A 13,241-nucleotide genomic window follows, 5' to 3' on the forward strand; every position below is an offset into this window, starting at 1 on the left:
TCCTCCAGATCAGGGGCCCACTTGTTTCCTCCCTCAGGCAGCTGAATGGATAGGGATGTGCAATTAAAGGGGGGTCATGATAAAGGACATGAAGTGGCTCTCTTCATGGGTGCCCACAAAAATAATTAAAGGGAGAAGTGACTCCTTCGTGCTAGCAGAGCCATGGGGTGGCCTGCAGTGCAGTGAATTGATGAATATGCCTCTCCCAGCTATAGTCTCTGTAACTCCCACCCAATAGCATTTTCCTGAGGGGTTCACGTAGGAGATGGTGAGGCCTGGAGACAGTGTGGGAACTGTGCCCCATCTGGCCCCACCACACTAATGGCATGCAACAGGGGATGCAACTAAGGGGAACAAAGTGATGAGTCTCCAGGGAATACCCAAAATAGACTTTGGAGATGGTGTGGTACCCCATCAGGCTTGACTGGAAAACACTCCTAAAGGCCAACAGACCTTGAACTATTTATAGGCTTTTCCATCTTTGTCCGTGGCTTTCTTTTTGTTGTTATTTTTTGTTTTATGGGTTTTGTTGTTGTTATTGTTTTGTTGGTTTTGACTATGCCTGGTTTTTGCGCTTATTAATGTCTCTGCATGTCTATCTAGATAAGATAGGTGAGATAAACAATTTGGAGACGAAAAGAATGGGACCTATGGTTATGGGGAGGGGGATACGGGACGACAGGTAGGAGAAAGGAATGGGGGGGGGACCCCAACCCAGGAATAAGGGGACAATAAGTGAACTAAAACCAATGCAGAGAAGGGCATAAGATGCCTAGGGGGTTTAATCGAGGGCAATGTAGCAGCAAGGGATTACTAATCCAGAATGAAGGCCGAACATGATGGTGGGACAAGAGGAAAGTAAAAGGAAATAGAGGAAAGAACGAGGAGGTAAAGAACATTTACAGAGGTCTAAATACAGGCATGTACATATGCAAATATATTTATATATAATGAGAGGGGAATAGATCTATGTACTTATATCTATATGTTAAGAATTAAGGTAGCAAGCAGATGGACACTGGGCCTTAACTCAGTGCTCCCTCAACACAAGAACACTTTGTTCTAATAATCTGGCATTCTGTGATGCTCACCTTCCCGATGTGATCGCTGAAGACAAAATGGGTGATAAGCAAATGTGGTGAAGAAAGCTGATGGTGCCCAGCTATCAAAAGAAATAGCATCTGGGGTTTTAAAGGCTTGAAGATAAACAAGCAGCCATGTAGCTGAGAAGCAACAAAGCCCACATGGAAGAAGCACACCAGCCTATGTGATCATGAAGTGTCAAAGGGATCAGTATCAGGCATCAAAGAACAAAAAAATCATATCCTTGAGAATGAGGGGGAGTGTGGAATAGGGGCCCAAAGCCCATCAGTACACAATTGGACATCCCTTCACAGAGGGGTCACAGGAAGAGATGAGTCCGTCAAGGTGCAGTGTAGCACCAATGAAACACACAACTTTCCTCTCATTCTCTGGCGCTTCCTTCCCCCCACTATCATGACCTTAATTCTACCTTACAAATCGGATTATACCGGAACATGCACACTGCTACAGATAAGAGCCCACAACACAGGGAATCCAGGATAGATAACCCCTCAGGGCCAACAGTGAGAATAGATACCAGGAGGAAAAGGGGAAGGTGGGGGGCAAGGGGGGAATCGATCACAAGGACTGACATATAACCCCCTCACAGGGGACAAACAACAGGAAAGTAGGTGAAGGGCAACAGAGGATGATGTAAGGTATGAAAATAGTAATCTATAACTTACCGAGGGTTCATGAGGGAGGGTGAGGAAAAATGAGGAGTTGATATCAAGGGCTCAAGTAGAAAGAAAACACTTTGAAATGATGATGGCAGCATATGGACAAATGTGCTTGACACAAGGGACGAATGTATGGATTGTGATAGAGATGTAAGAGCCCCCAATAAAAGAGATGTAAGAGAGGTAAGAGCCCCAGATAAAAGGGGAACCTCACTACCAGGCAAGAGAAGACAGGAGCAGAGCACGCCCGTTGGAGCTGGAGGTCCTGGAGACAGTTGTGACACCAGAGGAGCAACAGAAAAGGAGCAGCAGCAGCACCACCACCACCAAGAGCCCAAGTGGTGGGACTTCCCAGCCCACAGAGCAAGTTAAGTGCTTTCAGCCAGGAACTGGCTAGTGGAATGGGGTACCTCCACGCATCAAACTGGGGGAAGTGAAGTTTGCTGACAGAGCAAAAGTTGACCACCTTCAAGCTGAGGCTTATGGCAGAGTGGCATGTCCTTTGGGCAAGGAATTTTTAACAGCTTCAGCAGAGCAAGGCCAAAAGCTGAGAAGAGGCTGTTTTGATCAAAGAACTGTTTATGGAATATATCTGAACCCAAATTGCAATCTGTTAATTTCCCTAATAAACCCCATAACTGCGAGTATTGTTTGAGTTCTGTGTGGCCACTGCAATGGATTACTGAACCCAGTTGAATAGCAGAGACTGTTGTGGGCCGAATTGTTGGTGTCAGAATTGGTAGGCAGGAGGGAGGGTGGGAAGGGGGAAGGGCAGGCCTGCCCTCAACAGCACAGGACTTGGCTCTGGGAAGCTGACAGTGGTCATTTGCCTTCTACCTCAAGAAGTTATAAGAGGTCAGACAATGACAATGATACCTCCAAACCTTTTTCTACAGTTTCTGTAAGAAGGAAAAACTTATAATACACAGAGGCTCACATCATACTGTAAACAAAGAGGTGACATCCCAGAGAAGATCCACTGAGATGGTGTGAACGGCTGATGGAGCTGGCCCATCCACGGGGGGCAGTCAGTTCACCTGGACGAGAGTATGGGGAGCTCAATGGCATTAAAAGTGCCTGTAGAATGATTGATGGTTTCAGTTATGAATGCTGAGTTGTTCCCAACTAGTGACTACCATGCTCTTCTCCTTTGGGTGAGAACTAGAACCCTTGACTAGAAATGATGTGACTCGCACACTGGGCATTGGTGCCAATTATCCAAACCCAAACCCATGGCCACGGAGTCCATCCTGACTCCCAACAGCCCTGGAGAATGGTCCCTTCAGGTTTCTGAGGCTGTAAATCTTTACAGTAGAAGAGAACCTCACTTTTCTCCCAGGAGTGGCTGGTAGATTTGAACTGCTGACCTTGTAGTTAGCAGCCCACTGTGCAGGCTCCCTTATCCAGAATTTCCAACAATGTCAATCTTTACAGTAGCAGCTGGTGGGTTTGAAGCACCAATCACAGTTAGCAGTCCAGTCCAACACTTAACGGACAGCACTACCAGGCCCCAGTACCTACAACAGCCAAAGAACAATAACAGAGAGCCGCTTAAGCACATTCTTCACATCCCCAAAGTTGACTCTGCTTGGGCTTTTTCTTTTCTACATTATCCTTTGGTTCATGTGTTTCCACTCCCCCAAATAGCCCATAGAACTTTACAACACACAATGCTTACAACTTGAAACCATGCTAACAAAGGATATCAGTAAGTACCCCGATGTCCCAAGTTTGCACTTTACAATATTCACATTTCATTCTTGAGCAAAAGTCCAAAGTGTGGAAATATACATTTTGATTTTATTCACATTTCCCTAAGCCAAGTACAGTGCTGTGAATTAACACCAAGCATCTGACCAACCAGGGGAAAGAATGCCAAAGTGTGGTCACATGCTGTCGAGCTCACATAAAGAGACTGATTTCAAGACCAAGACAACAATGAAACAGCAGGGGAAATGGCAAAGCCCGCAGACAGAATCGCTGAATAAGGAGCAAGAGGCTTGGGGGTGAAGGCCATCTGGCCCCTCAGTGTAATAATGGGGTAGCCAGAGCTCAGAGAGGGAGTGACTTGCCAGAGTGACACTATGATTAGTCATTGAGACAAGGCCCAGTCCAGACTTCCGATTCCCAAGCCGTGCATTTTCCACTGCAGCACACAGGGCTCCTGGCTTCCCCACCCAGGACGCAGCGGAAGAATAACCACCACCCACCTGCTCCAAGCCTACTCATCAGATCACGACGCTATACAACTTGTCTTTAAAATAAACCATGTCATGTTGCTTGTGGTTTACAAACCTATTAAAATCCTCATCAGGCTATATTTATACAGCTTCATTCTAAAATGTTGAATCAAAAATAGCCAGAAACCAAGACCTGATGGAGGAGGAGCAGACGACAGGCAGCCCCAGATTCACAATGAGTTAGTCCCCGTCCTAAATCTTTGCTCTAGGTCCAATTTAAATGTGAGCCGGCACAGGCAGGTGCAGCTTATAGCCAATGCTAGTCAAATGGTTTGTCTCATGTAGAGTGCCTTTCTATGCATTAAAAACCATTAAGGAAATGCTTCCCAACACACGATAACACCTCGAAATATAGTGTAGTGATATTTTGATGCGCATCCAAAAGGAGCCCTTGCTTGTTATTATGAATCAGTGTGTGCATCTTGAATTTTAAATATACAATAGGTTTCGTGGGGGTTGTTTCATAACTGTGAGTTGTCCATGGCTGGATTTTGAAAGCTGCTGCCTTCCTTTCAGCAGAAAAATCGTATTACTTTCCCTGGGAGCACACATTTTGAAACAAGGCACCAAAGAGTTCAAATCCCAGCTCTCCTGAGAGATGCTTCCATGACCTTGGACAGGTTCTCCACTCTATGCTGGAGAGGCTGCCCATCACCCTCCAGCCTGAATGGCATCTAGTGGTCAATCCCTCCCCTTGCCCATCTAGCAAGTATGCCTGGGTTCTTGTCTTTTCCAACGTTTGGCTTGACACAGACCAAGCCTGCTGCAGCCCACCACTGCCATCCGCCGACACCCCCCCCCAAAAAAAATCTTGCCAGAAATGTCACCAATATTATGAGCACTGGTATTTTAAACACCATGACCTTTAAAAAGGGGGTGGGGGATTAAGCGAATAAAAAGTACCAAAGAGCCTTTAAAATGCACGATGAATACAATCTTTGTTCATAAATGCCAGTGAAAAGGCTCAAAGTAGGTATTACAGCAGAAAGTGTAAAACTTAAGCAAACTGGCTAAAAAACACAGAGAACTAGCTTCTAGAACTAGTGTTCCAGCCCTGCAACAAATAAGCTGAGAAACTTTAGGCAAGTGACTTCACCTCTCAGATGATTCTATCTGAAGCAGCTCAGACTTTGGCAGTGAGTTTTACTAAATCAAGTAAAGCTGTGTTTCTGTAGCAGAAACACAACAAAAGCATCCTTCTGCCTGGATAGTCTCCCAGCAGCAGCAGCCCCACCACCCATTCTACCTGGGGCTCTGGTACCTTCCAGGCCCAAGTTGTAGTGATTCATGAACCAGCAACCAGCTAAAGGTCCTATGTGTCATTGGCTGATTATAATGTTGAGTGACCCGGCAGTACTGCCCAATCAGGTGTCTAGGACTGGGATCTTCATGCAAGGAGCCTGGGTGGTGCAGCAGTTATGCTGCTCGTCCGCAATGATGGACAATTTTACCCTGAAGGTGTAGTGGCCATGCATGTAGTGAACATGCAAGGTCAGCAGCTTGAAACCACCAACTGTCCCTTGGGACAAAAACAAGGCTTTCTACTCCTGAAAACAGTTGTAGTGTAGAGTCCTACACAGTTGCTATGGTAATGAGAGAGAAAGAGCGAGAGAGAGATCCTAAGGGGGAAATTGCATTCTGTCACATAGGGCTGCTCTGAGTCTAAATGGACTAGGTGAGTGTGGTGGCGGCTTTCGGAACTTTTAACGAAGCAGTGCACTACCTATTCTCCCAGAGCAGTAGGCTCAAACCAGGGCCCTTTGGGTTGGCAGCTGGGGCTTACCTATTGCATCAGTAGGGCCTCCTACTGAGGGTAGGGTCTGCTATCATTCTCATTTCTCACATGAGACCAAGGTAGAGAGAATGTTAAGGAGCTTGCTCAAGGTTAGAGTCCACAGATTAAGGAGCAAGGGTTCAAATAGTTTGGCTCCAGTGCCAAGGTTTTGAATTACTAAACAAATCTCAGAATGCTCGAGATGTAACTTCAACTACAAACCAAACCCTGTAAGCAGCAACTTGTTAGTAGGTTGCCTTCCTTGTGCCCAAACAGAACTGATCTATAAGTGGGGGAGAGAACTAACAAGTTTGTTAATAGAACCCTATAAAAGAGCAAGCTACAGTTCATTAGAAAAGGTTATAAAGTTGCAACTTGATGAAGATCAAGCTACAGAATGTATATTTTGTTTCTCAAACATTTAAACAAAGTAATTAAACTAAGGAGAGGCTTTAACATTACCCTACTCCCTTAGCAACCATGGGGAGGGCCTGCCCCCAACTGGGTTTCCAAGGTCGTGACCTTTATGGAAGCAGATCACCACATCTTTCTGTTTGTGCCAAGCACTTACACCACCGTGCCACCAGGCTCCTCATATCTCTTTAGTTTTCAACGTTTTAATCTCTGGATAACGTTCCCAAGGAATAAATATTCTACATTGGTTGATTAGATTTTCCCAGTCTCTGTAGCTATGCATGTGAAAACACACACATACACACACACACACACACACACACACACACACACACACACCCCAAAATGGGATGACAAGACAATGGAGTTTTCCATAAACGTGAAGCACCCTCGAGTGTACAAGCAAACAAAGCTCCACTTAAGCCACCATCGTCTGGAGTCTGTAGATTCAAGGTCAGGTACAAGCTAACAAGGGTCGTACAGACAGGCAGGTATGTGCTCCTTGCTGCCAGCACAAATGGCCAGGGGAGGCCGCACCTCCTCCTTCAGGGCGACTTCACACCTGACTGGCCTCTTGCAATTCTCGGCATGCCATTCTCCCTTCCTCCACTGAACTCACAGAATGGAAAACAAAGTGGCACCCTCTTCCCAGACCCTTGGGAAGCACACCCTGGGAGCTGACCCCAGCTGTGGCTACTCTGAGTCTGAAATACTCGAGGGCAGCCACTTTGGCTTTTTTTTTTTTTTTTTTTAGCTACTCTGGAACCCTTCTTGTAGAAAACCTTGGCTCAGCTCTATTTGCAAACCCCAGGCTGCCAAAAGTCCATGAGTAGGGTTCAGGTCCTCCTGGATAGTCGCAAGATGATGACACCGAGTAAGGACACTTGGGAGTACAAGTCCTTCTTTGGTGCAGGCCATCCCCAACACCACCTTCTCTCCAATGGAAGCCCAGAGACAGACTGAGGTTTTGACTGAGGATCTAGCTGGTAGCGATTCTCAGGCTGCTTGGTTTGAACTGAATTCACAGAACACTGTACCTCTACTCTCAATAGTTAAATAACAAACCAAGTCACAAAGAAACTAGGGGGGGGGTGTTCCCCAGAATGGAGCTCTCCCACAATCCCATTTCCCAACTAATCCACTGAGCACATTCCCATCCCACTTCTGTAGCAGCCAAGGGCATCCTTAAGTTCGAATTCCCAGTCTAAAACGTGGGAAAGAAGAAATGAATTTTTAAAACAGAGCTAAAATGGAACACAACCATGAGGCCAGAAAGGTAAGCAGGAAACATTCCTGGGTCTGAGGTTTTCAGGGGTGGGAGTGAGGGTGACTATGAACAGGAAGTGTCTGCATTTCTATGGCAGACAGTGAGCTTGAGAATGATCAACGATCAACCTCCTGGACTGAGGGCTCTTGGGCCAGCGGGACAAGAAGATTCAGAAGTCCACCCTCCCACAAAGCTGGCTGAGAGACACTTCCAGAGAATATTTAAGTTAATGCAGGCTGCTGCGTGAGCGACACATGGCTGGTATACAAACACGGGAAAGATTCAAAAGCAACAAAATGATAAGCTCAACCCTCACAGTTCAAAAGAAATTACTTTTAAAAAGCTGATTCTTTTGATATTAACTTGACGAAAACGTACACAGTCTAACTCAGTAACTTAATGGAAAGCGCAAGGGGGAGGGGCGGGGACAAACTGCAGTTGGAAATGCTGATGCTTGCTAAAAGGGACGTCTTGAAATCCAGAAAAGTAAAAAAAAAAAAAAAATCCAGAAAAGTGGCCCTCTGTGTCATCGCAAGCTAGTATTTGATCACAAATTCAATGGCTAGATCAAGATCAGAGAGCAGACAGCCTTTTATTGGGGGGGTGCACCCCCCCACAGGAGAGATGTAACAGCCAGAAAGTCATCTTTTTACAGCACTCCATTCACACACCTGAGAGGTGTTCGCTCTGCTCCATACCTGCTGACTCTGCCTGTCCCACCAAGCAACCAAAACTTTTATTAGACAAGCAACGGAATTCAAATTGTATGGAGAAGTGTTAAACTTACTTCAGACCAGAGACCTTCAGAAAAAGTTCTGTCCATAGTACTAAGCATGGCTACTGCATTCCATCTGCAAAATGCTGCCTTGTCACTGTGTGCGTGTACACTCAAAAGGAGAATGTGTGCATACAGTGTGTATACACAGGGATGAAGTAGCATTTTTATACACCTACACTTTCCTTGCATAAGATTTTTTTTGGGGGAAAAATCAATGACCCCCAAAAAAGGCATGATAAAAGTTAAAAAGGTGTGTGTGTACAGAGGAAAGAAACACAGAAAAGGGCTGGTAAGGCAAGTATACAACTAACCAGATCGAGGGGGGTGAAATTATTTAAAACAAGCCTCAGTTTATTTTGCAATACTGCCTGCATTCCCTAGCTTTTGGTGGAGGTAGGTATTACTTCAGCAAACAAAACATTATACTTGTCCCTCAACTAAGGAAGGCAAGTAGGTATCCCCGGGTCAGATAAAAACAAACTCACTGCCCTCCAATCGATTCCGACTCCTGGTGACCCTACAGGACAGAGCAGAACTGCCCCTGTGGGTCGGATAATCAAACAGCAACTAAGTAATTACAAAGCATTCGGTCCTAAAATGGCTCCACAGATCATCCACTCTGGACGGCAAGTCGAGCAGCTAAATTATTTGCTGAGTAATTTGAAAAGCGCTGTACAAAATACAGCCAACAGCTTCCACTGTGGTGCTCCAATAAAATTCAAAACGAGTGAATCGCACCTACGTCTACAACTAAAAGTCCTAGCTCCGAATGGCTGGCCCAGCAGACAGAGGAGCACCTGACTCCCAAAGGCCCGGGCCGCCCGGCAGGTTTTTCACAATCGCCACCTCCAAGACGCAATCTGCACTCCGAGCAGAGATTCCAAAGGGCAGGCTCGCTCGCTCTCCCTCGGCCGGTGCGAGGAGCGTGTGGGCGAACGCACCGCGGAAACGGCTTCGGGAGCCGAAGAACCGAATTTCACACACCTCTTCCCATTACCGTGTCAGGGGCCTGACGCCTTTGGCGACAGGGACTTTGCAGAGTCCCGGCTAGGAGTTCCTTGGATATCCGGGAAAACTGTCAAAAATCGACCGTATCCAGCGTTCACACTCAGCGCGCGCGCGCGTCAACTCCCGCCTGGGCCTCCCTCGCGCCTTTGGGTCGCAGGAGCGCCTCTTAACACCCCCAATCCTACATTTCCGGGCTCGTGAGTCACCGAGAAACGAGCTCTAAGTTTCCCTTAGAATGCCACTGCTCCTTTACCGCGTGCAAGGATCGGGCCTCCAAATCCCTCCCAGCACTGCCCCCTCCACCCCCACCCCCGGGCGACAAACTGAATTGGCGACTATTTTTAGAGCAGGGCTCTTCACCTTTGTCCTCCAGCTCCGCCGCCCCTACGCACTGGGCCCCGTCGACTGCCCTCGTCCTCTCCTAACTCCCTCCGGGCCTCCGGCTCTCCGGCTCCCGCCCCGGCCCCGCGCCGCCTCGCTCAGGAAGCCTTGCAGATTTCTGCGGGCGGAAGTGGCCGCCCGGGCCGCTCTTCCTGGGTGCCTTCCCAGAGCTTTCCCGGGGCTCGGCGCCTCCTTCCCGGCGGCTGCGTGGCTCTGTGTGCGCCCGTCTTATCGCCGGCACCCGCGCGTCAGCTCCTCGGGGGAGGGGACAGCGGGGCCCCGTCCACCCGGAGCCCCTGCGGCGCCGGCAGGCGCGCCGTCGGCGCTCGGGCTGCTGCTCGCCCGGCGCTGGGGTCGGCTCCGGCCAGCCGTCGGTTGGGCGTCCTCCTGCAGGGAGGACTACAAAGCCGCCGTCGGCCTCCCGGGAACAGGAAGTTTCCCGGGCCCCGGGTGCGGTGGGAGTGACAGTTGGTCCCTGCCCGCCCGGCTCGGGCCGGGGACGTCCCCAAGCGCCAGCCCTGCCCCGGGGGCGGCCGCGCCGGCCAAGGCCAGGCGCAAGCTGCAGGAGGGCGCCGGGCCCGGGGAGGCCGGGGGCCGGCTGGCGCCGCCGCTCCCGCGCCTGTGGGCCGCGGAGCCCCGAGAAAATGGAGGCAGCCCCGGGCCGAGCCCGCGACGGGCCCGCACTGGGCAGGCGGAAGCCGGCGAGCGTCCGCGCCGCGGGCAGGGCCGGACCGGACCGGGCCGGGGGTCACTCACGGGGATGGGCGGGCCCGGCGGCTCCCTCTCCGCCTCAGCGTCGTCGCCGTCCCCGTCCTCGGCCGCCGCCGCCGCCTCGGGCTGCGCGCTGGGTCCCCGCGCCGCGGCTCGGGCGCTCGGCCCCTCCGTTGTCTTCCGCCTGCTGCTGCTCCCGGCGGCGGGAGTGGAGGCGCAGGCGGACGGACGGCGGTCCCGGGGCTCCTGCGGCGGCCGCCGCGCTGCTGCGCTCGCTCCTCGGACTGCGGCTGCTGCTGCTGCTGCCGCCGCGGACCGGTGCCGCCTTCCCTTTCGCCTTCGCCTCCGCCTCGGCCGGCTGCTAAGGCTCTGTCTCTCTCAGGCCCCGCCGCTCCCTGCTCCGGCCCGAGCCCGGCTTTGACGTGCGCACTGCGCAGCCGCCGAGGGCGCGGCGTCGGGCGCCGCCGCAATGCCCCCTTCGCCCTCCAGCGCCCCCCGGCGGAGCGGAGGACTAGGCGCATGGGACCCGGACTGGCGTGTCCAGGTGACCCTGGGAGGTGACCCAGAGGAAAGCAGAAGCTGCCCTTGAATGGGTGCTATGCAGTGTTCAGCACCTTCGTGTCAGTCTAAGAGTTCTGCCCTGAAGAATCTCACCCCACTTTCAGGGCTCAGTTCTTCAACTTTTAACAAAGCCACATTTCTGTTTCAGGAGCTGGCTTTTCATGAGCCCTCATATTTGCAAGGAGATGTGTAGTAGCTAGTTCATGTCCCCTGCTTCCCTTCCCTCACACATATGTAAAGTCTAGTAGTACCTCCACAGACTCCTGAGGAGTGCGGAGACAATGCATGGCAAAGATAATGCACTGACAAATTAAGAATGCCAGCCATGCTGGCATTTGTTTCTTGGTTTTGTTTCGAATTTGTAATCGAACAAATAGAACCTAAAATAAAACAAACAAACAAAAAAACCCAAATGCACTGCCATCGAGTGGATGCCAACTCAGAGTGGGTTTCTGAGTTTGTCACTGCTTACAGAAATAGACAGTCTAGTCTTGCTCTGCAGAGCAGCTGGTGGCTTCGAACTGCCCGTCATGGGGATCCCAGCCCTACGTGTAACTAGGACACCGCCAAGGCTCTCACTGGTCTCCTCGGGTACCAGTGAAGACGAGAAGATCCTCACGAGACATATGGACAGACACAGTGGCTGCAACCAGGAGCTTAAATGTTACGTCCATTGGGCGGATGCTGCAGCAGGACCTGGCGTTGTTTGGGATGAGGGTCGCGATTAATGGGAACCGATTGGAAGGCATCCACCGTCACCTTGACGACTTTGCTGGAGCCTGTTCTAGGTGGTGCAGCAGTCTCCAGCCCGGAGCCAAACCCATCGACCACTCAAAGTGGGGGCCTGCAAAGATCTGTGGGGAAATGGAATCGACCCCCAGACTGTTTGAAGGTTCCGATGACACGAGACAATGCGGAGTACTTTGGGGGAGCGCACTATGGCCTTGGCGTCCCTCTGACCCCTGTGGTCCGCAGGCTTCAACAGTAGGGTCCTTGCCCAGTTCCTCTCTGTCTTTGAGGCCACGGTTGGGACAATCGTGTGCATCCATCTATCCAAGGTTTCCTTCCTTTCCCAACGCTCTTCTAGGATCGATGGTCTTTGATCTTTCCTCATGATGGGTCCGAAGGAAGTGTGTCAAAGTCTCACCATTTTCGCTCGGAAGGAACAGCCTGGTCCCTTCAAAGCAGGCACACTTGTTCCCTTGGCAACCCCTGTCGGTGTTCCCGCCATCTGCATCCAGCTTTCTGGAGCGCGTGAATCGGTTCAAAGGACCATGGCCAGGCCGTCGGATGCAAGGCCCCTCCAAGGGCCATCATTGCTTTGTGAAGCTTTAAAGGAGCTGCTTTGCCCAATGTGAAGTGGCTATTACTTCGTTGTTTGGCTATTACTTCGTTGTTTGGCTGCTTCTTCCATGGACGTGGATTATTGATCCCAGCAGAAGGAAATCATGGACAGCTCTAGTTTCCTCTCCATGCATCGTGATGGAAGAGAGAGGGAAGGGGTGTTGTCTGGGGTGCGCCCATTGGGAGGACTGACCTGGAGAAAGGGCAGCAGGTTCAGCATGAGAATTTGCTCGGTGAGCTTGAGGGGAAGGTGGAGGTCAGCAAGGTGAGAGCCAGGTGTGAGGAAAGAGGGCAGGAGAGGAGGAGACAGTGTGTGTGGGGGGGGGGTGTGAGAGCCAGTTGTGAGGTGAGAGGGCAGGAGAGGAGGAGACAGTGTGTGTGTGGGTGGGGGGAGCATACAGACAATTTGTCTCTGGGGTACTATATTGGGACTTTGGGGTTTTGCTCTGAATGAGATGGGGAGTTATTTTGGAGGACCCCTGGGGGCAGACACCGGATGTGGTGGCATGTTTTTAAAGGATAGCATTGACTGGCATGAAGGCTGTAGTGTTGGAGGGTAAGAGACCAATTAGAAGGTTCAAGTGATGCCAGGGCTCAGTCCTGGTGGGCAAGCAGGAGTCCAGTACCAGATAAATTTAGAAGGTATAACTGACAGAATCTTGCTGATGTCTAAGGTTACCTTCTCAAGCAACTGGAAGAATACAACTTGGTGAAATGGAGAAGCCATAGCGGGAACAGGTGTCAAGGGATGAACTCAGGAATTCATTCTGAAGCATGTTGACTTTGAATGGCTTCTTAAACACCCAAGTTAAGTAGCAAGTGGGATACAGAAATCTGGGGCTCAGGGGGAGAGGCCCAGGCCAGAAATATAATCTTGGGAGGGTCTCTACGGCAGGAAAAAACTCAATGAGATTATTTATGGAATGAGTGTTAAGGAAGGGCAAGGCCAATGATTGAGCCTGCAGCCCTCAAGATTGAGTCATCCCGGAGCCAAAATAAG

The 13,241-nt window shown here is 50.4% G+C and overlaps 1 protein-coding gene across 3 annotated transcripts in view; it reads right to left on the reverse strand.

Annotated features, from left to right (window-relative positions):
* CAB39 (calcium binding protein 39) overlaps positions 1–10,749 on the reverse strand; it is a 64,709-nt gene extending 53,960 nt beyond the window's left edge. For 2 of the 3 annotated variants that reach the window (XM_075530377.1, XM_075530378.1), the window contains exon 1: positions 10,382–10,749. The gene's annotated coding sequence lies outside the window, so the exon portion shown is untranslated. Of the gene's footprint in view, positions 1–9,604; positions 9,733–10,381 lie in introns of those variants that run through there. The other variant, XM_075530379.1, reaches the window with a different exon arrangement.
* Between the last annotated feature and the right edge of the window lie 2,492 nt (positions 10,750–13,241).

The sequence above is a fragment of the Tenrec ecaudatus genome, chromosome 13, assembly GCF_050624435.1.
Source record: "Tenrec ecaudatus isolate mTenEca1 chromosome 13, mTenEca1.hap1, whole genome shotgun sequence".
In the NCBI taxonomy this organism is placed as follows: domain Eukaryota; kingdom Metazoa; phylum Chordata; class Mammalia; order Afrosoricida; family Tenrecidae; genus Tenrec; species Tenrec ecaudatus.